This window comes from Squalius cephalus (assembly GCF_949319135.1).
Source record: "Squalius cephalus genome assembly, chromosome: 14".
In the NCBI taxonomy this organism is placed as follows: domain Eukaryota; kingdom Metazoa; phylum Chordata; class Actinopteri; order Cypriniformes; family Leuciscidae; genus Squalius; species Squalius cephalus.
The window spans coordinates 1,369,889-1,395,520 of NC_137135.1; positions in this window are offsets into that span (position 1 = coordinate 1,369,889).

Sequence of the window (25,632 nt, forward strand, 5' to 3'; positions counted from 1 at the left end):
CGAGTCATCCAATTTTTTATATCAGCTATGCATTCTGTTAATTTTGTGAATTGGTAGGTTTCGTTTGGTTTTGAAGAAATATAGAGCTGACTATCGTCGGCATAACAATGAAAGCTAATTCCATGTTTCCTAATGATATCTCCTAATGGTAGCATGTACAGAGTGAACAGCAACGGTCCTAGTACTGAGCCTTGTGGTACGCCATACTGAACTTGTGATTGATGAGACATCTCTTCATTTACTGCTACAAACTGATAACGGTCAGATAAGTATGATTTAAACCATGCTAGTGCAATTCCACTAATGCCAACATAATTTTCGAGTCTGTTTAAAAGAATGTTGTGGTCGATAGTGTCAAATGCAGCACTAAGATCGAGTAACACTAATAGAGAGACACAACCACGATCGGATGATAAGAGCAAATCATTTGTGACTCTAACGAGAGCTGTCTCGGTAATATGGTACGGTCTAAACCTGGACTTGAAATCCGCACAGATATCATTTCTTTCAAGAAAGGAACACAGTTGTGAAGACACTGCTTTTTCTAATATCTTTGACAGATAAGGTAGATTCGAGATCGGCCTGTAATTGACTAATTCTGTAGGATCAAGTTGCATTTTTTTAACAAGCGGTTTAAGCATAGCCAGCTTAAAGGTTTTTAGTACGTATCCTAGAGACAAAGATGAATTAATGATATTAAGAAGAGGATCTATGACCTCTGGAAGTATTTCTTTCAGTAGCTTAGTCGGTATAGGGTCTAACATACATGTTGTAGATTTAGATGACTTAACAAGTTTAGTAAATTCTTTCTCTCCTATAGCAACGAACGAATCAAATTTTTCCTCAGGGAGACTACAATGCACTGCCTGATGCGATACTGTAGTAGACGGTTGCATAGTTATAATTTTCTCTCTGATATTATCAATCTTATAAGTGAAGAAGTTCATAACGTCATTACTGCTGTGCTGCTTGGAAACTTCGGTGCTTGAAGCTTTCTTTTTCGTTAGTTTAGCCACCGTTTCAAATAAATACCTAGGACTATGTTTATTTTCTTCTAATAGGTTTGAAAAATAAGCAGATCTAGCAGCTTTTAAAGCCTCTCTGTAAGCAATCGAGCTCTCTTTCCATGAAATGCGAAATACCTCTAGTTTTGTTTTCTTCCAGTTGCACTCCATTTTTCTGGCTGCTCTCTTAAGGGCCCGAGTGTGCTCGTTGTACCACGGCATTGGACTATTTTCTTTAATCTTCTTTAAGCGCAACGGAGCAACTGTGTCTAAAGTGCTGGAAAAGAGAGAGTTAAAAGTTTTTGTTGCAATATCGAGTTCTTCTAAGCTATCCGGGATGCTGAGATGATGAAACTGATCAGGAAGATTATTAATAAAGCAATCTATAGTGGCAGAAGTGATAGGTCTCACATATTTGAAACACGGAGTCGGCTTTGCAGCCTTGGCTAAATGAAGTTTACACGAGACTAGATAATGATCTGAGATGTCATCGCTCTGCTGCAGAATTTCAACGGCATCAACATCTATTCCGTGTGATAATATTAGATCTAGAGTATGATTACGACGATGAGTAGGTCCTGACATGTGTTGTCTAACTCCAATAGAGTTTACAATGTCTTTAAATGCCAAACCCAATGCATCTTTTTCATTATCTATGTGTATATTAAAATCACCAGCAATTAGTACTTTATCTGCAGTCAATATTAATTCTGATAGAAAGTCAGCAAATTCTTTGATAAAGTCTGTATGGTGCCCTGGTGGCCTGTATACAGTAGCCAGCACAAATCTCAAACGTGATTTATCATTTATACTATATATTTTTACATTAAGTACTAACACTTCAAAAGAATTATATTTAAAACTTGATTTCTTAGTGGTTTTGAAAATATTAATTTAAATTACAGCAACACCACCCCCTTTGCGTTTCAGACGAGGCTCATGTTTATAACAGTAATCTTGCGGGGTGGACTCATTTAAAGTAATGTAATCGTTTGGTTTTAGCCAGGTTTCTGTCAAACACAGCACATCTATGTTATTATCTGAAATCATATCATTAACAATGAGTGCTTTTGAAGTAAGCGATCGAATATTCAGCAACCCAAGCTTTAGCATTTGCTCATCTGTATTATAGCTGTTTTTTATTTGTTGAACATCAATTCAATTTTTAACCTTAGATGGGTTTAAACGGTTTTTGGATTTCCAAGTTCGGGGAACAGACACAGTGTCTATATGATGATAGCTAGGTGAAAGAGGCTCTATGTGATGGGATTTATCTGACCTGGGTGACGCGAGGCCGCTAGCAGACGGTCGGTTTAGCCAGTCTGTCTGCTTCCTGACCTGAGCCCCAGATTGTCATGTTTGAGCTCTAAGACTATGTGCCATATTACTAGAGAGAAGAGCAGCACCATCCCAGGAGGGATGAATACCATCTCTTTTCAACAGGTCAGGTTTGCCCCAAAAACTTTTCCAATTGTCTATAAATTCTATATTATTAAGCGGACACCACTTAGACAGCCAACCGTTAAGAGAACACAATATACTGACTATCTCATCACTCCTGCGAACAGGAAGGGGGCCAGAGCAAATTACAGTGCTTGACATCGTACTTGCGAGTTCACACACCTCTTTAATATTAATTTTGGTGGTCTCCGACTGGTGGAGTTGAACATCATTAGTGCCGACGTGAATAATGATCTTAGAGAATTTACGATTAGCATTAGCCAGCACTTTTAAATTTGCTTTGATGTCAGGCGCTCTGGCTCCCGGCAAATATGTGACTATGGTGGCTGGTGTCTCTGTTTTCACGTTCCGTGTAATAGAATCGCCAATAACTAGGGCACAATCAACAGAACTCTCAGTGGGTGTTTCACTGAGCGGGGCAAATCGATTTGTTATGGTAATCGGAACGGAAGAGTGTTTTTTTGATCCGCGACTAGAGCGATCCCTCACTGTCACCCATTTGCCTGGCTGCGCAGGCTCTACTTCAGCTGGAACCGCATCATGTCACTATGCTAGGCGCATCCAAAGCATCTAAAGCTCTAGCACTCTTACTATCCTCAATTAAAGTTTGGATGTGTGTCTCTAGTTCTGAAATCTTCTCTGTCAGCCTAACTGACTCCTTGCATTTATCACATATAAATCCTATATTGCCAACAGAGAAGGCTATACTAAACATGTGACATGAAGTGCAGGTGACAATAACAGGACAAGACATTACTCACCGTGTTTGTTGAGTGATTCTTACTCACCTTTTTTATGAGCTTTTTATGAACTCAAAGGCGCGGGCGCGCGAGAGAAAAATAAATAAATAAAAATAGCTGAGCGCACGGGTGGCGCGTTAACAGGCTAGTGAATTACTAGCGTGTTGTAATAGTAGTAACGGAAGCTAGCAATGTCAGGTTAATCTGAGATGTTGGGTAAGCTGTATTTAGTAGTAGTATAAACAACTAAAAATTGTAGTAAATGATGGTTCAAAACAAGGAAATACGAGGCTAAGACGGAGCTTACAGCACCGAAGCAAACACACTCACAGCAGGCAGCGAGGCAGACAGGAGCAGATTCACATCGGCAATTCACGTTGGCAATTCACATCGAACTCGGTGTCAGCTATTTTTGGATGGAGGGAGAGGAGTGACTGCATCTGTCAGATACATATGCCCGATAACTGTTCCCACTGGTATGACGGTCTCTGTCAAGGACTCATTTGGGACCAAGATTCTGAAATGGTTGACGTTCACCTCTTCGCTGGGCACCACCGTGGGCTGAAGTAGCACACCCGCTGGGAGGAGCTACAGGAGACGAGTCAACCATGAGGATTTCTTTGTCAACCTGGAGCTTGTATTTGACTTTGCAGACTGCAGTACAGTCACCACCAGGGGGCAGAGTCAGTGGGCCAGGGCCTTGCCATAACACACAGCCAATATCACCCTCCTCCTCCAGGGCTGTGGCCATGCCAGGCGCTGTTAGCTTGTTGTCACTGTAACAGGCTTGTATCCCCAGTGTCTGGGTGATGTCAATGTCATTGTCCTTACACTGCTGTACAAGACATCGGATGTGACTGGCATTGGTCCACACAATGATAGGAGTCTGGTCTGCAGTTCAGGGCTGGGGGCAGATAAGAGCGAGAACTGTCACCGTCTGATCGGCACCTGCAACCTTTGCTGGATATTCAATGTCGACCACTATATAGCCACGGTATGGATAACTGATCTCAGATTCACTTAGTCCCCACAGGGCTAAACCAGACACGGGGCGTATTAGGACATCAGACAGGTAAGTTTGATACCAAGACTCAAAGATAATGGTGACCTGAGAGCCACTATCAAACAAGGCATCACAGCAATGTCCATTTACTTTCACAGGTACTATGCTGGGTGGACCAATCAAGCCTTCAGGGATGTCAGCCGGCTCTGATGAGGTAACCGCACTTTTCTTGACCCCACAGTTAACTTCATTGGTGGTGGCATCCCCAGACTGCTGTCTGTCTTTTGTCACCTTCAAAGTATGAATTAGTTTTCTGATAACCTTGGCTTGATTCTCAGGGTTGCGGCACTTTGTGGCAAAATGTCCGCTCTCACCACACCTATAGCAGAAATTCTCTTCTGACCTTTTCGGTGCTCCCTTGGGGGAGTTGGGGACCTGTTTAGAAGCCTCCATGGTTGAAACAGCCACTGCAGCATCTTGCTCTGGCATCTTGTTGCTAGTTTTCTGTTCTTGTCGTTTCAGTTGTTTTTTCAAGGCAGCCATCTCGGCATTTTGCTGGTTCTCAGAGTCAGGCGGTGCACTAATGGTTTTAACCTCCATGTAATCATCTTTGACATAAGTGGATTTGGTCACTACTGATGCAACTATTGACTTTAGCTCTTTTATTTCAGCCTTGAAGTTCTGGATCTCAGCTTGCCTTGTATCTACTTCTGTATTGTTGTACCCTGGTACAACAATACTACGCATGTTCTAAAGAGAGAAACCCGTAATTTAGAGCGTAAATGGAAACAAACTAATTTAGAGGTCTTTAGAATCGCATGGAAAGACAGTATGTCACGTTATAAAAAGGCCCTAAAATCGGCCAGGGCTGAGCACCTCCGCAAACTAATAGAAAACAACCAAAACAATCCTAGGTTCTTATTTAACACTGTGGCTAGACTAACAAATAAACAGCTGTCACCTGAACAAAATATTCCGTTACAGTTTAGTAGTAATGATTTCATGAAGTTCTTCACTGAGAAAATAGAAAACATCAGAACCACAATTGTAAACGTTCAGTCCTCAATCGCACCTTATAATTCAGCCTCAACTATCACCCCGCAAGAACAATTACAGTGCTTTACAACTATAGAACAAAAAGAGTTAAACTTATCACTTCATCTAAAACAACAACATGTTTATTAGACCCTATACCCACTAAACTACTGAAAGAAGTGTTACCTGTAGTGGAAGAGCCTCTCCTCAATATTATTCTCATCTTTATCTTTAGGTCATGTTCCAAGAACATTTAAATTGGCAGTTATAAAACCACTCATTAAGAAACCACAATTCATAATCATAATTATTCATAGATCATAATAACCTAACAAATTATAGACCCATTTCAAATCTTCCTTTTATGTCTAAAATACTAGAAAAAGTTGTATCCGCCCAACTGGGCTCTTTCTTGCAAGAAAATGACATCTATGAAAAGTTTCAGTCTGGATTCAGACCGCATCATAGCACTGAAACTGCGCTCGTTAAAATCACAAATGATTTACTATTAGCTTCTGACCAAGGCTGTATCTCAATACTAGTTTTACTTGATCTTAGTGCTGCGTTCAATACTATAGATCACACAATACTCTTAGATCGACTACAAAATTATACTGGTGTTCAAGGACAAGCATTAAGCTGGTTCAGATCATACTTATCTGAACGCTACCATTTTGTCTATTTAAATGGAGAAAAATCGATTATAACTCCAGTAAACTATGGAGTGCCGCAGGGATCTGTGTTGGGCCCTCTATTATTCTCAATATATATGCTGCCACTTGGAAATATTCTTTACGTAAATAAAAGATGTAGAAATATATTGTTGTACAGATGTCACTTTGTGTACAGATGTGACTGTATGTGTACAGATGTGACTATGTTTACAGATGTGACTATGTGGACAGATGTGACTATGTTTACAGATGTGGCTTTATGTGTACAGATGTGACTTTGTGTACAGATGTGACTTTATGTGGACAGATGTGACTATGTGTACAGATGTCACTTTGTGTACAGATGTGACTTTATGTGGACAGATGTGACTTTATGTGTACAGATGTGGCTTTATGTGTACAGATGTCACTTTGTGTACAGATGTTACTGTATGTGGACAGATGTGGCTTTATGTGTACAGATGTGACTTTATGTGGACAGATGTGGCTTTATGTGTACAGATGTCACTTTGTGTACAGATGTGACTATGTGTACAGATGTGACTATGTGAACAGATGTGACTGTGAACAGATGTGACTTTATGTGGACAGATGTGACTATGTGAACAGATGTGACTGTGAACAGATGTGGCTTTATGTGGACAGATGTGACTTTATGGGGACAGATGTGACTTTATGTGGACAGATGTGACTGTGGACAGATGTGACTTTATGTGGACAGATGTGACTATGTGGACAGATGTGACTTTATGTGGACAGATGTGACTGAACAGATGTGACTTTATGTGGACAGATGTGACTATGTGAACAGATGTGACTGTGAACAGATGTGGCTTTATGTGGACAGATGTGACTTTATGGGGACAGATGTGACTTTATGTGGACAGATGTGACTGTGGACAGATGTGGCTTTATGTGGACAGATGTGACTTTATGGGGACAGATGTGACTTTATGTGGACAGATGTGACTGTGGACAGATGTGACTTTATGTGGACAGATGTGACTATGTGGACAGATGTGACTTTATGTGGACAGATGTGACTGTGAACAGATGTGACTTTATGTGGACAGATTTGACTTTATGTGGACAGATGTGACTATGTGGACAGATGTGGCTTTATGTGTACAGATGTGACTATGTGAACAGATGTGACTGTGAACAGATGTGGCTTTATGTGGACAGATTTGACTTTATGGGGACAGATGTGACTATGTGGACAGATGTGGCTTTATGTGTACAGATGTGACTGTGTACAGATGTGACTTTATGTGTACAGATGTGACTGTGTACAGATGTGACTTTATGTGGACAGATGTGACTATGTGAACAGATGTGACTGTGAACAGATGTGGCTATGTGGACAGATGTGGCTTTATGTGTACAGATGTCACTTTGTGTACAGATGTGACTGTATGTGGACAGATGTGACTTTATGTGGACAGATGTGACTGTGGACAGAAGTGACTGTATGTGGACAGATGTGACTATGTGGACATATGTGACTTTATGTGTACAGATGTCACTTTGTGTACAGATGTGACTATGTGGACAGATGTGACTTTATGTGGACAGATGTGACTATGTGGACAGATGTCACTGTGTACAGATGTGACTATGTGGACAGATGTGGCTTTATGTGGACAGATGTGACTTTATGTGGACAGATGTGACTGTGAACAGATCTGACTTTATGTGGACAGATGTGACTGTGAACAGATGTGACTATGTGAACAGATGTGACTATGTGGACAGATGTGACTTTATGTGGACAGGTGTGACTATGTGGACAGATGTGACTTTATGTGTACAGATGTGACTTTATGTGGACAGATGCGTCTTTATGTGTACAGATGTGACTTTATGTGTACAGATGTGGCTTTATGTGTACAGATGCATCTTTATGTGTACAGATGTGGCTTTATGTGTACAGATGTGGCTTTATGTGTACAGATGTGGCTTTATGTGTACAGATGTGACTGTATGTGGACAGATGTGACTATGTGTACAGATGTGACTATGTGAACAGATGTGACTTTATGTGGACAGATGTGACTATGAGGACAGATGTGACTGTGGACAGATGTGACTTTATGTGTACAGATGTGACTATGTGAACAGATGTGACTATGAGGACAGATGTGACTATGTGAACAGATGTGACTATGTGAACAGATGTGACTTTATGTGGACAGATGTGACTGTGTGAACAGATGTGACTTTATGTGGACAGATGTGACTATGAGGACAGATGTGACTATGTGTACAGATGTGACTGTCGACAGATGTGACTATGTTTATAGATGTGACTTTATGTGTACAGATGTGACTGTGGACAGATGTGACTTTATGTGGACAGATGTGATTTTATGTGTACAGATGTGACTGTGGACAGATGTGACTTTATGTGTACAGATGTGACGTAATGACTCAAAGACATGATCGAATTTCCACCAGTACCACTGGAATTAAAACATTATTGCAAGCTTACCGTTCTGAATCGAGCTAAGGCAAGCAGAGAGTTCTGAACACTGGCTGGATATGTACTTGCTCAAAAAATTATTTTGGATAATTTTTAACCCAAAAAAAGCTACGGACTGCAGCTTTAAATAAAAGGAAAGTTTATGTCAATTAAAAGTTGCTATAATATTTCGAATTTAGAATATCTTTAATAAAAGATAAACATAAACATCTGTCAATTTCAGGCCTATTAAATAAATAAAAATCCTTTTTACTGTATGCTGAATGACCATAATTACCAATTTTATCCCCAGAAATGTAAAAATAATAAATATATCCAACAAATAGAGGCATCAGTATCAGTGTTGGTCATACTGGCCTTCATTCTAATACTGGAGTATAGCAAACATGTAAAAGATCTGTCTTAATGTCTTTAGCTGCATTCATTTGGAGAGTCAAATGAAATTGCACTATTTAATGCTGGGTGCGATTAATCTCAGTGTGTGGTTAATTCATTCATTTGTTTAATCGGTCGACAGCAATAGTTCTGCATATTTGATATGGTCAAAATATTATGTCATCACAACGAGTCCATCTTAGCAGACCAGCTCAGACTAAACTGGTCCTGTCGGGTTGAGATGTTGAGCACTGAGATTCTGCCTGCAGACCAGCACACACACGAGAGGGTCTGAAATCAATCTCACACTCCCCAAGAAACGAGGAATAAACCTAACATGAAGAGGCAGACTATGAAAAAAGACTATGAAAACACTGGGCAGTAAAGACACCAGCAGAGTGAATATGAACACAACCCAAATATGACAGTCTAGTTTTCTGGAGGATATGTGATTGTAACGATCAGTACAACACCAAGCTAAACGAGATATTATCCATGTGATCACTGATATAATGAACACTGAAAGATCAAACAAAAAATACAATTCTAATATTAAAATCTCACAGATAATGATAAAGAGAAACACCAGTATGTAGAAAGCGATGAAAAAGGGTAAAGAGAAAACCGAAGCAGTGTACAGTGGATATTTCACTGAGAGAATTCCCTCTAGCGCCACCAGCTGGTTCAGGAGGAGACCACAGTCTCTTGATGAGAACCATAAAGATACAAAAACACGAAATGTCCAATGTTCAGTCCAGTCGAGCTCATTTAAGAACAGTTTTAACAGTATGACAGGACTCAAGAAAATCTCAACACAGTCAGTGAGGAGGAGGAGGATGATGAAGGCTGAAATACGGTGTCCATTCTTTCTGTGATGAATTTGATCTCTGGCAGACCAAACAAGAGCTGGTAGACCTGCACACACACCAATGATGATGAAGATGGACCATCTGACATTTATCTGTAGAGGGACCAGATCCCAGAAAAAAATCCAAGACCCTCTCATATTCCAGTCTGTCTTTGATCTGTTTGCGATATCCAGCTGAAAATATGTAAATATGTAAATAAATAAAAACGTGAAAAATTAGTATCTGCTGAATAAATGCTGAGCAACTTTCAGAAGACTCAAAGCTCATTCCAGCTAAACATAGACTGAAAATATTCAGACTGAAAATATTAATGCATTCTACCCTTATGAAACATAGGCCCCATTTACACTGCATGGTTCAAGTGACCCAATTCGATTTTTTCCTCTCATGTGGCACAGATCGGATATGACCGGTGAACGTGCAAGCAGGAAAAAAACGCATGGATTCCAATTTTCTCAGATCGGATTCAGGCCTCACTCATATGTGGTAATAAATAGGATATGAATCGGATACGTGCATTTGCGTCTGCCATGTAAGCAGACAAATCGGATATTCCCCAGTAAATGCGAGTCATATGTCATTAAAAAAGGGACGTCAACTCCGGTGGACACCAACTGCGATCACATGACTTATTAATGGTGCGATGGAGGACGAAGGCTCAACACAGTGGAGTAATTTTTTACAAGAGCAATGTTTTGCTGACCTTTGAAAATAGTGCGAAAAGCAATTAACACTGCATAATTACAGATGCGCAGATGAGCTCCAACGTCACCCGAATCCGCAGCCAAAAACAAATCATCCACCCGCCACTTGTACCCGCACCGATAACTCTCTCTGATTTAAGTATCCGTACCCGATGGTCAAATTACTATTATTCTTATATGTGGTTTCGCGTGAGGATAAATGGATGATCATCACCTTCAACAGCGGACTCGAGGCGACAGTTGTGCGTGTTAATGAGCGCTGTTTTTAAATGAACATTTCTTTAAAACAAAATTTATTTGACAGAATTTCATTTTCTTAATGGCATAAACAGGCTTTACTCCCTTGAAACTTAAACTGGAATGGAACATACTCATATTTTAGAGAATGTAGTTAATATTTTCGTTAATAATGATTTATCATATCCACCCGCGACCCACCCGAAATTAATCAGAATGTTATTTTTATTAGCCTTAACTTCTACTTGACCCGCCCGATCCGCGGATTATTCACAGAGCCCCCGCGGATATGACCGCGCATCACTATAATAATTTTGTCTGCTTCTGCATCCATTTGCATATCGAGCTGTTTTACTTCATTTTCCGGCCAGAACGTCTACGTTCGGTTGTTTTGGCAGTGTATAGTGTAAATGCAAATATCGGATACGGGTCACTTTTAAAAGATGATGTAAGCGGGTCGTCAAAATAATCGTATATAGTCAGCAAATCGGAATTGGGCATCAAGACCTGCAGTGTAAATGCAGCCAAAAATATATGAGAATATACTGCAAAATATAATGTGATATATTACATAATGCATTTCCATATATGGGAAACTAGTGCTTGTATTTTTCAATATACTGCAAGTGCAATATATGCACTGACTGTGTATGGCTGTATATTAATGAAGATGAAAATAGCATTACATGTAATATTCACAAAGTTTTATCCTTTATTGTGTACAAATACTGCACATACATGTTCCCATATAAATATGAATGCATGTTCACACACATACACACACACACACACACACACACACACACACACACGGAATGTGTTACATCAGATTTCTAGTTCTGCTTTTCTGCTTTGCTTCTGACTGTTAAAGAAGAGCAAATGTTAAAATGTTATAAAGTGTTATTTAATGTTAAAATGATAATAGGATCTGTTAGTGTTTAATGCTCTATTATTTTGGAGTTTAAAAAGTTTTCTGGTGTGTGTGTGTGTGTGTGTTTTCGGGGTCATTGTGCTGAAGAGTAGAGCCTGTGGTTCGGATGACGATTGGCCGAACACCATTAAGACTATAATTATTATATTTTAAAAGTAATGTCTGTGCTCTCTTCAACACAGTGATAGTCTCTTGGCTAAATACTTTAGTACATGCAGGTGTTCTGGTGCTTTTGAAAATATGAAACATTTATAATGTACAGTAAATAATGAAAAAGTATAAATATATTACATTATATATTTCTTTATATGTGTGTTTATGTTGCATGAGTAAATATATCTGCAATATATTAAACATGCAGTACCATATCTGATCACATATACATCTATGAAGTGTATAACTGAATATAAAATGACATACATTATGATTTATTAGTAAATATATTGTCACATCTTTCAATATATAAAAAGCAGCAATTCCTTATGTATTATTCAATATATTGTAATATATGAACACAACATATTTCTCTGTATATTTTCAAATATACTGTAAAACCATTTCATATATTGATCATTCATATATAGGGAATTATATATTTTCATAAGGGTAGTCTGTATCACATCATGTCAGTTCATCTTTAATAACTAAAAGTGAAGTAAAATAAACAACCATGTCTTACCTAGATATATTCAGGAGATTTCTGCAGCGCTGTGCTCATGGCATAAGAACGTTTGCAGTCTTGCTTGATTTCTTCTCTCGTTCTGTCTGTGTTTTTGCTCTTTCTTCTCTTTTCTACTGCTGGTTTCTGGTTTATCTGCTGGTTTCTGGTTTATCTGCTGGTTTCTGGTTTATCTGCTGGTTTGATCTCAGCTCTCACATCTGAGCTCTGACTGTGGTTTCAGTAAGAAACACGGATAATATCTACTTAACCATCTCTACTTAAATGTTTAAAAGCTGTAGTGAAATTATATACAGTAGCACCTCTGTAAATGTAGTGTAGATTAAATTAAGTTTTTTTTTTTTTTTTTTTATTAAGTTTTATTATTGTGGCAGAAGGGATACAGATTTCAGGGCTTAGGCCCAGGCAGTTTGCAGACTACGCCACGATGGGACTTGCTAGCGTTGCCACCCGTCCCGGTTTTCCAGGGATTGTTCTCTTTTTTGAGCGACAGTCCCGGAAAATTTATATTCTTTCCCGGGACACAAATTGTCCCGTTTTTTTGTGAAAATGTACTTCTAAAGTAGAATTTCCTGGTTTCAAATTAAACCGTTTCCTTCTACTGTTACTGAAGAGCTGCCACATGCAATTGATAATTTTCACACGCTCTCACGCCACGCATCCATTTTCTCACGCACAGAAAAATCGCGAAGCAAAGAGGACACTGAGAACGACAGACTAGACAGAGCAGGATACTTTTGATATATAAAAAATCTCAGCTCTCAGATTCTGTCAATTTTATTACGAAATTCATACAATAAATACCGTTTTGGCGCTTGTAAATGTGACGTGAAAGATCCCTAGCGGCACGTGAACCGATCATCTCTAGCTAATAGTAAATAAACACAAATGAACACTGTTAAAAGATACAGTACAACTTACCGAAATGCATATTCCTCATACAAAATATCGATCAATCAGTGTTTTTCAACCGCGGAAAGGGTCAATAAAACAGCTGGAGAACAACTGTCACATAACCTCAGGAAAGCCATTTAATGACCATAATATAGGTGTAACAACAATGAGAAGAAACCAACCACAGACTAATTTTCTTCCAGAAAATTAATTCAAACTCTCTACTTCCTGCCGAACAAAACAGAAGATTTGTTCAGAACGTCAAATGATCCTCATCACTCTGACTATTTAAAAGGGCCTCCCCCCAACACTAGCGAAGTAGCTGGTCAATACTAAGCTTTGTGCCAAAACGCTGACTGTTTAAGATAAAGACAGAGTCACATTCCAGAGTCAAATCACCAAGGCCAGAGCCATAAGTCACCCATCCCGGTGCCAGAGAGTCTGCAAAAGACCCTTCTAATGACCAAACTAACGGAAAAGCTTGTCAATGTGAGGGGGGTGTTAAAAGACAGATTGGTTCAGAAATTGCACCACAACATTCCTGAACCCCTCCTCCTTAAAGACCTCTGAACAAAACAAACAGAGTTCTGTCTCTTCTAAACCAGAAAACTGAGATTTTTCCTACAGTATACATAAAACTCATTCAAGAACAATTTTCAATGGACTCATGATCAAACAGTCATGCAACTACCTAATCCTGTGTTGTTTCCACCACTTATATGCATATTTTAATAAGATAATATGTTTTGATCCCATATAATTCATGTAAGTGTTATAACTAGGTGTGAATGAAAGTGTGTACTGTTTCATATCAATGCTATCTTACGAACACAACTAGCAAGATGACTGAAATTAAATCTGTGTAAAATGTTTCATATTCTGATAATTAGAAATCATGCCTAAACTGTTACATCTGTTTTTTAAAATAGAGAACCCCCAGGGAATACTTTGCAAACAAAGCCAGTGTCTAATTGGTCCGCTCTCTTTAGGAGGGGGGACAAACTTTGAGTTTAAAACCTTGGATTCTCTGTTCGCTCCCTCTCTAAGTTGCTCTCTAAGTTCGTTCGAAATGTTCTGATAGAGAAGAGCTCTCAACGAGTGCAGAACAAAGACGGAGACGGCAGACGATGGTTTTAGTAACCATGTAACGTTAACAGACGAGCAGATCAACCCAAATTAAGATCAGATGGGTTAGATTAATTTCCAGTCATCTAGCTCCTTTCCGTATCTTATTTTCTTTCTTTCTTTTGTGTTATTCTTCTTTTCCGATTGAAAGTCTCGGTTTTAAGTTAAGTTTTGCTGCAAAGTTTCGTTCCACGATTCACGGCTGCAACGCACGCTTTCAACTTCAAAGACGCATCAACCATCCCCGACCGCCAGCCACACGTGACTGGTCCTCGCCCCATCTATCCAGGCACGAGGAGACTATAACCAACGAACGAACCCTGACGCTGACCAAAGGAATTCCCAAAAGGAACGCAAAAGCAAAGACGCAAGTAGACTACCTCCAGACTAAAATCTTAACTGGTGTTTTGATAAATGTAATAACCTGTCTAAGAAACGATAGAAGGGTTAAATTAATGATTGATGGTTCGTTCAGGTCATGTCTTACAAGTGCATATAGAAATTCGGAATTTCCTTCCTCTTACCCTTAAACTCATTCTTCCCAAACTCATTCTTCTGTTTGTATTTCTTTCTTTATTACTCTCTTCCTTTCTGCAACCTGTATGAATGTGTGTGTATGCGTGCGCGTGTGTTTGTGTTAGTTGTTAGGATAATCAATAGAGTCTTGTTTGTGTTAGTTATGAGTTAGTATATAATCAATAAAGTATGGTTTGTATTTGAAAAGATATTGCTTGTGTATGTGCTTATCAAATTTATTGTCTTGAACTTCGATCAAAAGTTACCTATGCTTTTACCCTATTTCTTAATTTACTGTTAGGGGGTTATTCTTTCTTGGCCAGGAAGATATTATATTTCCTAGAGTTAATAATTGTTTATGCCTTCTGTTCATTGGATGAACTGATAAATGATCATATTATTGATTCTGTTACAGTAAATTTTGAAAATAATTAAATAATTAATTATTGATCATAATTCGTTATGAATAATAATTAATGATATTTATACGGGCGTATAAACGCTACATAGGCTATACCACCTTAGTTGGCTAGAAAAAAAAGAGCTATAGAGAGTATATTGCTAAACGTGTAGGCTACTATATTACATATTTATTATATTTTTACTTATTAAATAAAGTTGTTATTATAATAAAAAACGCATTATTTAATTTGAGTTATTTTTAACCTTAAATAATACTGCTGATAGGGCTCTCTGTATGTTTACAGCATTAGGTGAGATTTTTTTTTCTTGAGAAAAATGAATGCCTATCTTGTGTATTTAAGATTTATCCAAATTAGTCAATTAAATCAAATCACAAGAATTTAACTGAATTGAAATCCTGAAATTTGTTTCAAGCTATAATAAAAAACGTAGCTTACCAGAAATTGTACCATGTAAACATTGTAACATGTTGTCACCAAACCTAATATAATTCAGTTTAGTTACAAAAAATGTTTTGACAATCACAATCACAATGCACTTATTGTGATGCAAGATTATTTTTTTTTACAGTTAAAAAATTTCAGTTAAATATGAAGGAAAAACAGTGCTGGAAAATCATGCAAAAACAAAGCGCGCACCCCCACCCACCAACAACAACAAAAAAAAAATCATCTGAGTGTCCCGGTTTTTCACAAATCAAAGGTGGCAACCCTAGGACTTGCACCCAAAGAATTAAGTATTTTATTCAACCAGGCACTCAAGTTCATTGATGGATAGCCAGAGACAGTGGTCCAGTACAAAAATAGAATCTTTATTTTCACTTTTTTATAGCACAAACATTCCCTATAAGCCCAAGTTATGAAGTCAACGAGTGGAAAGAGAAACAAAGCTAACCATACCTGCGGCACTACGGAAAACAGATAACCAAGGCAGACATCAGGTCGCTGGGCATGTAGACAGGACAACAAGTCGCGTACCGGTGACATCACTTGTCAAAAGATAAGTCCCGGTTTATAAAGGGGTTTAGCCCTCGCGATTGGCTCAGAGTTAACTGCCCAGAACCACTCACAGCACAGCCAATTAAGTGTCACTTCGGGAGGCATGAGCCAGACAGCTGCATCCTGCTACATTATCATACTGGGAATTTGTCCTCTGCATTTAACCCATCCAAGTTAGTGCACACACATTAGGAGCAGTGAGTAGTGACATTACCTATCATTCTTGAGAATCAAACCAAAATTATTATTATTATTATTATTATTATTATTATAATAGAGAAAAGATCATATTAATATAATAGACACAGACGTGTAGTGGAAATAACATTAATTGAAATACCCTTGATGATTAATTGATGTAAAAAAGGCCTATCACTGAAACCACAGTCAGAATATGTGAGCTGAGAACTGCAACCACACAGAGTTCAAAACCACCAGATAAAACCACCAGAAACCAGTGGAAGAGCAACACATTCTCACTCTAAAGACGTCAAAAATTGAGACATGGTAAAGTGCTTTGCACATCACTATTGTAGTTCAATAGGTAATTCATAACTAATTTACAATTCAGTCAGGGCCACTTTCGTCAAATGTATATTTATTATAATGATGCATACAGTTAGTGTTGGCGGTATGGTTCTGTTATGGGCAAAATCCACGCGGCCGTCTATGCAGCCATGCCTGAACAGAGCGGCGAGAGCAGCAAGTAAAACCCCCTGGGGTAACTTAACACATCCAGTAATCATGCATACATAATTACAATCACAACTTGAGTGTTGTAAACAAGCCAAAACACATGAAAGATGTTACAATGAAATGAACTATGACAGTAATGAACTGTAGGATTGGGTGCGAATCAAACACAAATTAATCTTCCAGGTGATTTGTTCAAACATAACTCCATAAAGAACTCAACATTCCAGAACCCAGATCACCAAGCCAGGGCCATAAAATCAGGCTCCAGCTAGTCTACGCTAACCAACGAAAACCCCCAACTAAGAACTTTTATGAGCCCAGCTAAAGGAAGAACTTGTCAATGTGAGATAACTTGGAAAAGAATGATTGGTTCAGAGACATTCCAGACCCCCTCCTCCTTAAGGACCTCTGAACGAACAAACCAATTCTCTTCTTTTCAAACCAAAGAACTGAGATTTTACCCATAACTATACATAAAATCATTCAAGAACAATTTTCAATGGACTTATAAAACAAACATCATGCAACGACATGATTCGATTTTATGTTTACAATAAATGTGTCTAATATGCTTAGATGCTTAACTGTTAGATGTTTGAATGAAAGTGTGTTGTGTTTCAAATCAATATGATCGTATGATCATGATTCAAAAGATGGCTTGATTGAAATCTGTGTAAAATGTTCGTATTCTTATAATAGTAATACTGACTAAACTGTAGCCTCTGTTCTCTCTGCTAGTAAGGAGATCCCAGATGACGCATGATTTATGACTTTGCAAACAAAGCCAGTGTCTAATTGGTCCGATCTCTTCAGGAGGGGGGACAAACTTTGAGTTTAAAAATCTTAGACAGAAACAAAGCTCGCTCTCTCGCTGCTCTCGCTCTCTCAGACTAGGAACCATGTAAACGTGCAGTAAAATAACCCAAATCAAGATCTGAAGAACATGGGTTAAACAGCTTCATTCAAGCCACCATCTACTCCTCTCAATTTCCTTTCTTTTCTTAGTTTCCTTTCTTTTCCATTGTGAGTCTCGGTTCTAAGTTAAGTTTTGCGACAAGATTTCGAGCCATGTTTCTTCTGCAAAGCCAGCTTCAGACAAAGACTTTCAATTCATCCGCCAGCACAACACGTGACTGGAACGCCGCAGACCCAGGCACAAGGAGACCACAGCCAACGAAGGAACCCGGGGAAACCCCCTTTTACGCAACGAAGGGAATTCCCAAAAAGGAACGCAAAGACAAGCAAGTACCTCCAGACTAAAATCTGCACTGGTGTTTTGATATAAATTTAATAACCTGTATAAGAAACGATAGAGGGTTAAATTAATGATTGATGGTTCGTTCCAGGTCATGTCTTATGAGTGCACTATAGAAACTGGGGATTACATCATCTCACTCTTAAAACTTAATCTTTCCTTACTCTTTTTCTTTCTGCAACGCGTATGAATGTGTATGTGTGTGTTTGTGTTAGATGTTAGTTTTATGTGTTAGAATAATCAATAAAGTCTTGTTTTTATTTTAAAGAGAAATATTACTTGTGTTATTGTGCTTACAAATTTAATGTCTTAAACTTCTGATCTAAGTTACCTTGCTAACTATATAGTGTTTCACTATAGTTCGGATATTTATATCCGTTGCAGAGTTGATAGTTACAGCCAGTTCAAATGAACCGCAAACGAGTCATTTGCTCGGTTGTAATAAGTGACTCTTTTGAATTCCCTATAAATTAATTAATAATTCATTTGAGCTAAATTGTAATCACTACAAATTATAAATATCTTACAGAACAGAATTGATTATATCACAGATTCAGCTAGGTGGAGCTGGGGATGGAGAGGGGAGTTAGATGCGGTGTGCAGATAAGCAGTAGAGAGGCTGAATCAATGGGGATTTAAAGGAAACGCTGAGATAAGTGTCACAACTGGACTGGTAAACAACAGGAACAGACTGTCAGCTGGTGCAAGCTTGACTGACGTGGCCAGCCTGAACTAATGCGAAGCTCAATCTTTGCAAATTGGTGGCTAATTCATATAAATTTGTATGATTTCAGATGATTTCTTATGCCACAGTGGTTGTGTTTAGTGGACCTTAACCCTCTGGGGTCTGAGGTGTTTTCTGGGGTGTCTGTTCTGACATGCTCTGACATTTGTGCTTATTTCTGTTACTTGTGGCATTTTCATGGCTAAAGTAAACAGTGCCAGTTTATTTAATTCAAAATTACTATCAGATTTAATGTTATACCTTGACAAACTATACATAATTAAAAAGATATAATACTCAAGTTTCAGTATTTGACCACTATTGTATTCTGAGAAACTCATAGTGACAGTTATGTCTTAATTTGTGTCAGGAGTTATGAAAGGAAAAAATGAGTCGATACCTTTAATATGAATTATGCGCGTCAGCCGCTTTCATTCATAAAAAAACTCCGTGCTGTCGTCATGACAGCGATACACAAAACAACGTCCTTCAGGGCTTTAGCTCAAAAATGTGCAGATTTTGGAGAAATATTGACAGATTCTCATATATTTACATCATATTTCTATAGACAGGAATAATATTTATTGAATTTATACCCAAATGCGTCGATGTAATCTTTATGAGTGTTTGGTACTCTGATACTGTGTTTTCAATTTATACCAATAGCCTGAGGGCGCTACATGCACAATAATAGTCCATATATAGAACATGAAGAAGAGCCATGATCATGTGACATTCCAGGACATCACTGATACAAACAAAGCTACAGAGATCGCGCTGTAACATGCAGATAAAGATGTTTTGAAGACAATAAACATGATTGCAATGCTATTTGAGTTACCTGTGTTTTTCAAGCCATGCCAGGTATTTTCATAATAATAGATTATATTTATAATGTAATGCTAATCTATACAGACTATCATTGCGCAGAATCCTATACCAATAGTATATTTTGTGTCAGATTTTTTTTATCTGAAGCCAAATTAGATCACAGAAGATTATTTAAAATACTCGACTTGCGTTATAAAGTAAGTTTGGGGCACAAACATGGTTTTAATCTCATAAATTGTCATGTATTGATGGTGTGCTAAGCTAACATGCTAGCTAGCCCTAGGTGCACCTGCCACTAGCAGTTATACTTTTATAATTTTTTGAATGCTTACTGAAATGTTTCTTTATTCAAGAAATGCATTTGATACAGTTTAAAATGTGAGGTGAACTTTGAGAAAAGAAATTAGGGACTGAAACCCTATGAATAGCCTGTGAATAGCGAGTCGTTAGTAACTATAATGCAGACAAAAGAAATGCATATTTAGAGCCATAACCAGGCTGGAGAGGTCTGAATGTGTGCAGGGGGAGACTGAGACTGAATGGGGATCGTTTGCACCACAAAACAACAGAGACAATATACTGGATAGATGGTTAGAAGATGACAATAAACATCAGAAGCATTTTAGCGTCAAATCAAAATAAAGTCATTTGACATGGTCTTGAAAAACATTTAACTAAATACAGAGTTTTGGACTTATTATCTTCAGATTTTAAACATAAAATGCTTAGACATGTGGCTTTAGCTGTAGTGCATTTCTAGATTGCTACAGTGCCAACTTCAATTTTATTTTCATGAGGATGTTTCATAAAAATTAATTTCTAACAACTTTACAAAACTTTGAAGCTATTTATAAAAAAAATTGTCAGTATGACAATAATTAATTCTACATTTACAATAAACTGCCAGGTGTCAGCTTTCAAATGAGATCATACTTGTGCTTTTAGTACAAAGGGTTCATGAACTGTATCTGTTTCAGTTTGGGTATGTCATTTCTGGGGATTTTTCAAAAGTGGGGTTGCAGCTTAACGTTTGGGTATGTCATTTCTGGGGATTTTTCAAAAGTGGGGCTGCAGCTTAACAGGTTAAAATTTCTAAGACATGTTTTGTGTGAGAAAGCTTTATGCAGGAGGCGTGATCACATCATTAATATGTAGGCTTTTCACACCTGAGAAAGACAAAGACCCTCCCCTAATGGCTCTATTAGGAGCTATCAGGCCCTGTCATTCTGAGCAACCTTGCACAAAGAATGAGGAGATTTAAAAAAGAATGGCTTTTTGATTGTTTGGATTTATTTACAACACAACATAATCCAAAGATACACAACAAATGACAAAAAAGCACACTATTGAAAACAATAATCCAAATACAGAGACCTTTGTGCCATTCCCAAAAACATTGTACATACCTTTCATTTCCAAGGTGTTTGATTTTCACTTTACCATGTTCATGTACAGAGACTCATGTGAATGTTGAAGTCAGCAGGACTCAGTGGCATCTGGGCCCTGAAAGAAAAAAAATTGAACATACTGATATCAAGATAAATTATAGGGAATATAGTTCTAAAATTTATTGGGAATAAATTTGAGATTTTTCTGGTTAAAATTTGTTTTAAAAATTCACAGAATACACACACACAAATGTTTCCAACAATATATAATATAATGAACACCAGGTTTGTTGTGCCTTGTAAGCATAGGCTATGTGCAGTGCTGCATAAAATAATAATAACAATAACCTATAGCAGCATATAAATCATTCAAAAGATTTCAGTAACAACTACGCTAGAGATAAATATATTGATTATCATATGTTACTTCAAATGTTTCCATTCGTTATGATGATATGAAATGAGATAATAGTAAAAACATGAAGCCTTTGTTTGGTCCGTTTTGCTTTTCAAACGCGATCGCGCTCCAAAATATGAAACATTATGGTTACCATATAATACATATCTACGTTTGAGCAGATATCCACAAATACAGTAACAGTAAACACGGGTCTAAATACGTGTTTACTAAATATGCGTTTACGACACCTATTAGTGTCGATGATGGGGAGTGTCTGTATGGTACAGACAGTGTTGACAATAACGTGACCGGGACTTCCTGTTGACGAATGCGCATGCGTCGCATCTGAACGCGTTGTTGTCTTTGGAGCTCTATCGATTTGATTTATAATTGATTTATAATTCTTGATAATTCTTGATTTTTCTCTTTAAACTCACAACGAACATTTTCTACTTTTCCTCACTGAGAAGCACTGCTGCTCAAACCTCATAGTTACAACGCGGACTGTTGAGCAGACGCGTCTCAAGCCTATTAGTGATCCAACAACGGATACTCTTATAGGTTATTCCTGTGGATCACGGCTGAACGCGTCTTCTCCACACTCACTTACAAACATTTTTCGCCTATCGTACGTCTACTCTACACCCGTACCACTAAAAAAACGGATTATATACAAGACTTCAGTCATAAATTAGTATTAATATTGATAGCATCACTGGTAGCGTCGTTGCTAACTTACGGTCCATCTGTTAAAATGGCGAATATATCAGATGTAAGTAGTTTACCTTTTGGTGCAGGTGAGGACACATTTGAACTTCACGCACTGCAGTCTGAGCTGGAAGCTGTTGAGAAACAGATCCATGACCTTTTAGTGAGACAAGCCGAGCTGATAGACCGGCGTTTAGCTCTTGAAACATCACGCGCCGATGCACACAAATCAGAGATTAACGTTACTAACCCGCTGATTCCGACCTCGTCTACTCCGTGCGTTACTCAGCATCGGTCCCGCGCGCCGAGGTCGCGATCAGCCATGGTCTCGTTCACTCCGGCTCCAACACGCCACCACGAAGCCTGGATGGTTCCGCAGCGGAAGACGCGAGTCAGGTCTAGACCAAGACTCTCTCCGACCCTCCCGGTTTTCGAGATATCCACCCAAAACCGCTTCTCCCCTCTTCGCGAAACAGAACGCGATGCTGTGATCATCGGCGATTCCATCGTTCAGCACGTACAGGCTACGTTAGGTAAAAGTAAGGTGCACAGTCACTGCTTTCCTGGTGCTCGTGTGTCTGAAATCGCTGGTCACGTTCCCGAGATTCTGAACGATAACGAGCGCGTCAGAACTGTGGTCTTGCACGCGGGAGGGGCCGACATCAGGCTGCGCCAGACGGAGGTTCTGAAGAAAGACTTCAGGAATCTGATCGATACGGTACGCAGCACATCGCCTGAAATAACGATCATTGTGTCAGGACCGCTTCCCACGTACCGACTAGGACATGAAAAGTTTAGTAGATTATTTGTGTTAAATGAATGGTTAATGTCATGGTGTAATGAGCAGAAACTGCTCTTTGTAAATAATTGGAATCTGTTTTGGGAGCGTCCTAGGCTTTACCGTGCTGATGGCTTACACCCAAGCAGATTCGGAGCAGATCTTCTGTCGGATAACATCTCCAAAATGTTAAATACCTTTTGACTAGTAACCAAAAGTCCAAATCATAGTCTCTGCTGCACCAATTTAACTGATATAAATACTAGTGTAGAACATTGCATAGAAACTGTGTCTATTCCTCGTTTAGTGTGATCAAATAATAAATCTACTGCAGGATCTAGGAAAAATCTAATTGTTATTAAAACAGAAAATTTTGCTATTAGTAAACAAAACCAATTTCTAAAGCTAGGTCTTCTAAACATTAGATCACTCACACCTAAGGCAGTTATTGTAAATGAAATAGTCACAGATAATAGTTTCGATGTACTTTGCCTTACTGAAACCTGGCTTAAACCAAATGATTATTTCGGTCTAAATGAGTCTACTCCATCAGGATACTCCTATAAGCATCAGCCCCGTCTGATTGGTCGTGGCGGCGGTGTTGCAACAATCTATAAAGATTTTCTTAATGTTGCTCAGAAAACGGGTTATAGGGGGGCGCTGCTGAGCAACCAATGGAGTAGGACGTGTGTTTAGAGGCTCCCGCAGATATTCGACCAAATCGTTATTTATCAGCGTTTTCTTGGGGAAAATCTTTTAAAACAGATACCCAAGTGAATTCCGTGCTTGTTAGCATTTAGTTCGAAAGAGTTACAATGTCTGGAAGGAACACTAAACTTCGAGCTACAACCCAGCAGCAGAGGCCTGACTCAAAGGTGACACCCTCGGTTGCGGGTTGTTCGTCTCCGCCTTGCGCCTCGACCTCGCCCAGGCCTGACGCTCAAGTTAACGTTACAGATACGGACGATTTGAAGCTCGAACTGCTAACGTGTTTGAGACAAGATATTGCGGAGATTTTTAAAACCGAACTCCGAGCGGCACTGGGAGACGACCTATCTACAATCAGAGCGGACTTGCAAGCCGTGAAAACCCAGCTGGCAAATGATAAAGCAGCTGCGGATGCTGAGTTAGCCTTACTCAAAGGTACTGTGGGTGAAGTGGAGGTATCCCTTTCATCATGTACTGATGACATTGTTGATCTGAAGTGCAAATATGAACGCTTAAGTTCTGAGTTTTCCAAGTTGGAGAATAAGTGCGAGGACCTCGAATCCAGATCACACCGCCAAAACATAAGAATCGTTGGTGTTTCTGAAGACACGGTTGTTAACACTACCGCGGTCGCCGCCCTTCTAAAGGACGTACTGAAGTTGGATAAAGAGCCGCTATTAGACCGAGCACACAGATCAGCCCAGCCGAGGCCCAGACCAGATGAGCGACCTCGTCCCATTATCGCCAGATTCCACTACTACACTGATTGTGCAGATGTTTTGCGAAGCGCAAGAGAGGGCCAACGGTTTGGTGCGGGGAACGTGAGGATTAGTATTTTCCCCGATCACACTGCCAAGGTAGCCCGAGCCAGGGCTGCCTTCAATGAAGTTAGGAAGCACCTGCGAGGCGTTGAGGGGGTCCGCTACGGTCTTTTCTACCCGGCCCGGCAGCGGATCACCTATGGAGGTGTGGAAAAGGACTTTGTTTCAGCCGGACGATGCTAAAGCTTATGTCGAGAAGATGAACATTGGGTAATATTTACAAGTGGCATCTTACAGTCATATCATGCCTTCAGTTTACATTCAAATATTGTTTACATCCTGTGTTTATATATTTAACGTTAGGTTAGGCCTGTTTATTTCTTAATTTGAGACTCCTTCATCTCTCCTTATAATTTCTTTGGTGAATTTAAATCGAGGTGTAATAACGCTCTACTTTAGCTCAATGTTATGTTTATAATATAAGTTTAGTTACGATGAGCCAAGTGTTTATATTTCCTCTTTACAATTTAAATTAGGCCTAGTTAGCAAACGCACTTTATCTTATTACTGTTAGATCGACCCGTTATGGGGTATATCAGTTTTAGCTGAGCCTTAATGACAATTGATTCTATGGGAGTGTCTCTTAGGTTTACCTTAAGTGATTCTCCGAGTTGTCACTGTTGTGGCGACAGTTTTCCAGGTTTTGCACTGCTGTCTCCCTTATGGAGTCTTTGTTTTGGTGTATGTGGGTACATGGGGTTATGTATGTGTATGGGTGGGAATTTGGGGAGGTCACTCACCTTGGCTTTCTGGTTTTCTTATTTTTTCTAAATGTGTTCTGCTAATGTTAATTTGAATCCTAATACGGGCAAGCCAATTCGTTTTCTCACTTGGAATATACAAGGTATGAGCAATCCTGTTAAAAGATCCAGGGTTTTTACCCATCTGAAGCGGCTTAGCGCTGACATTGTGTTTTTGCAGGAAACCCATCTTAGACTTAAAGACCATCATAGGCTCCGGTCTTCCTGGATAGGTCAGATCCACCATTCCAATTTTAACTCCCAAGCCAGAGGAGTTGCTATTTTAATTGGTGAGGTTATTGCAGATAAAAATGGCAGATATCTCATAGTGGCAGGCACATTAATGCAGACCAAGGTGTTGCTTGTCAACGTTTATGCACCTAATTTTTATGATGTTGATTTTGCCAATAGACTACTTAGCAGCATACCTCAT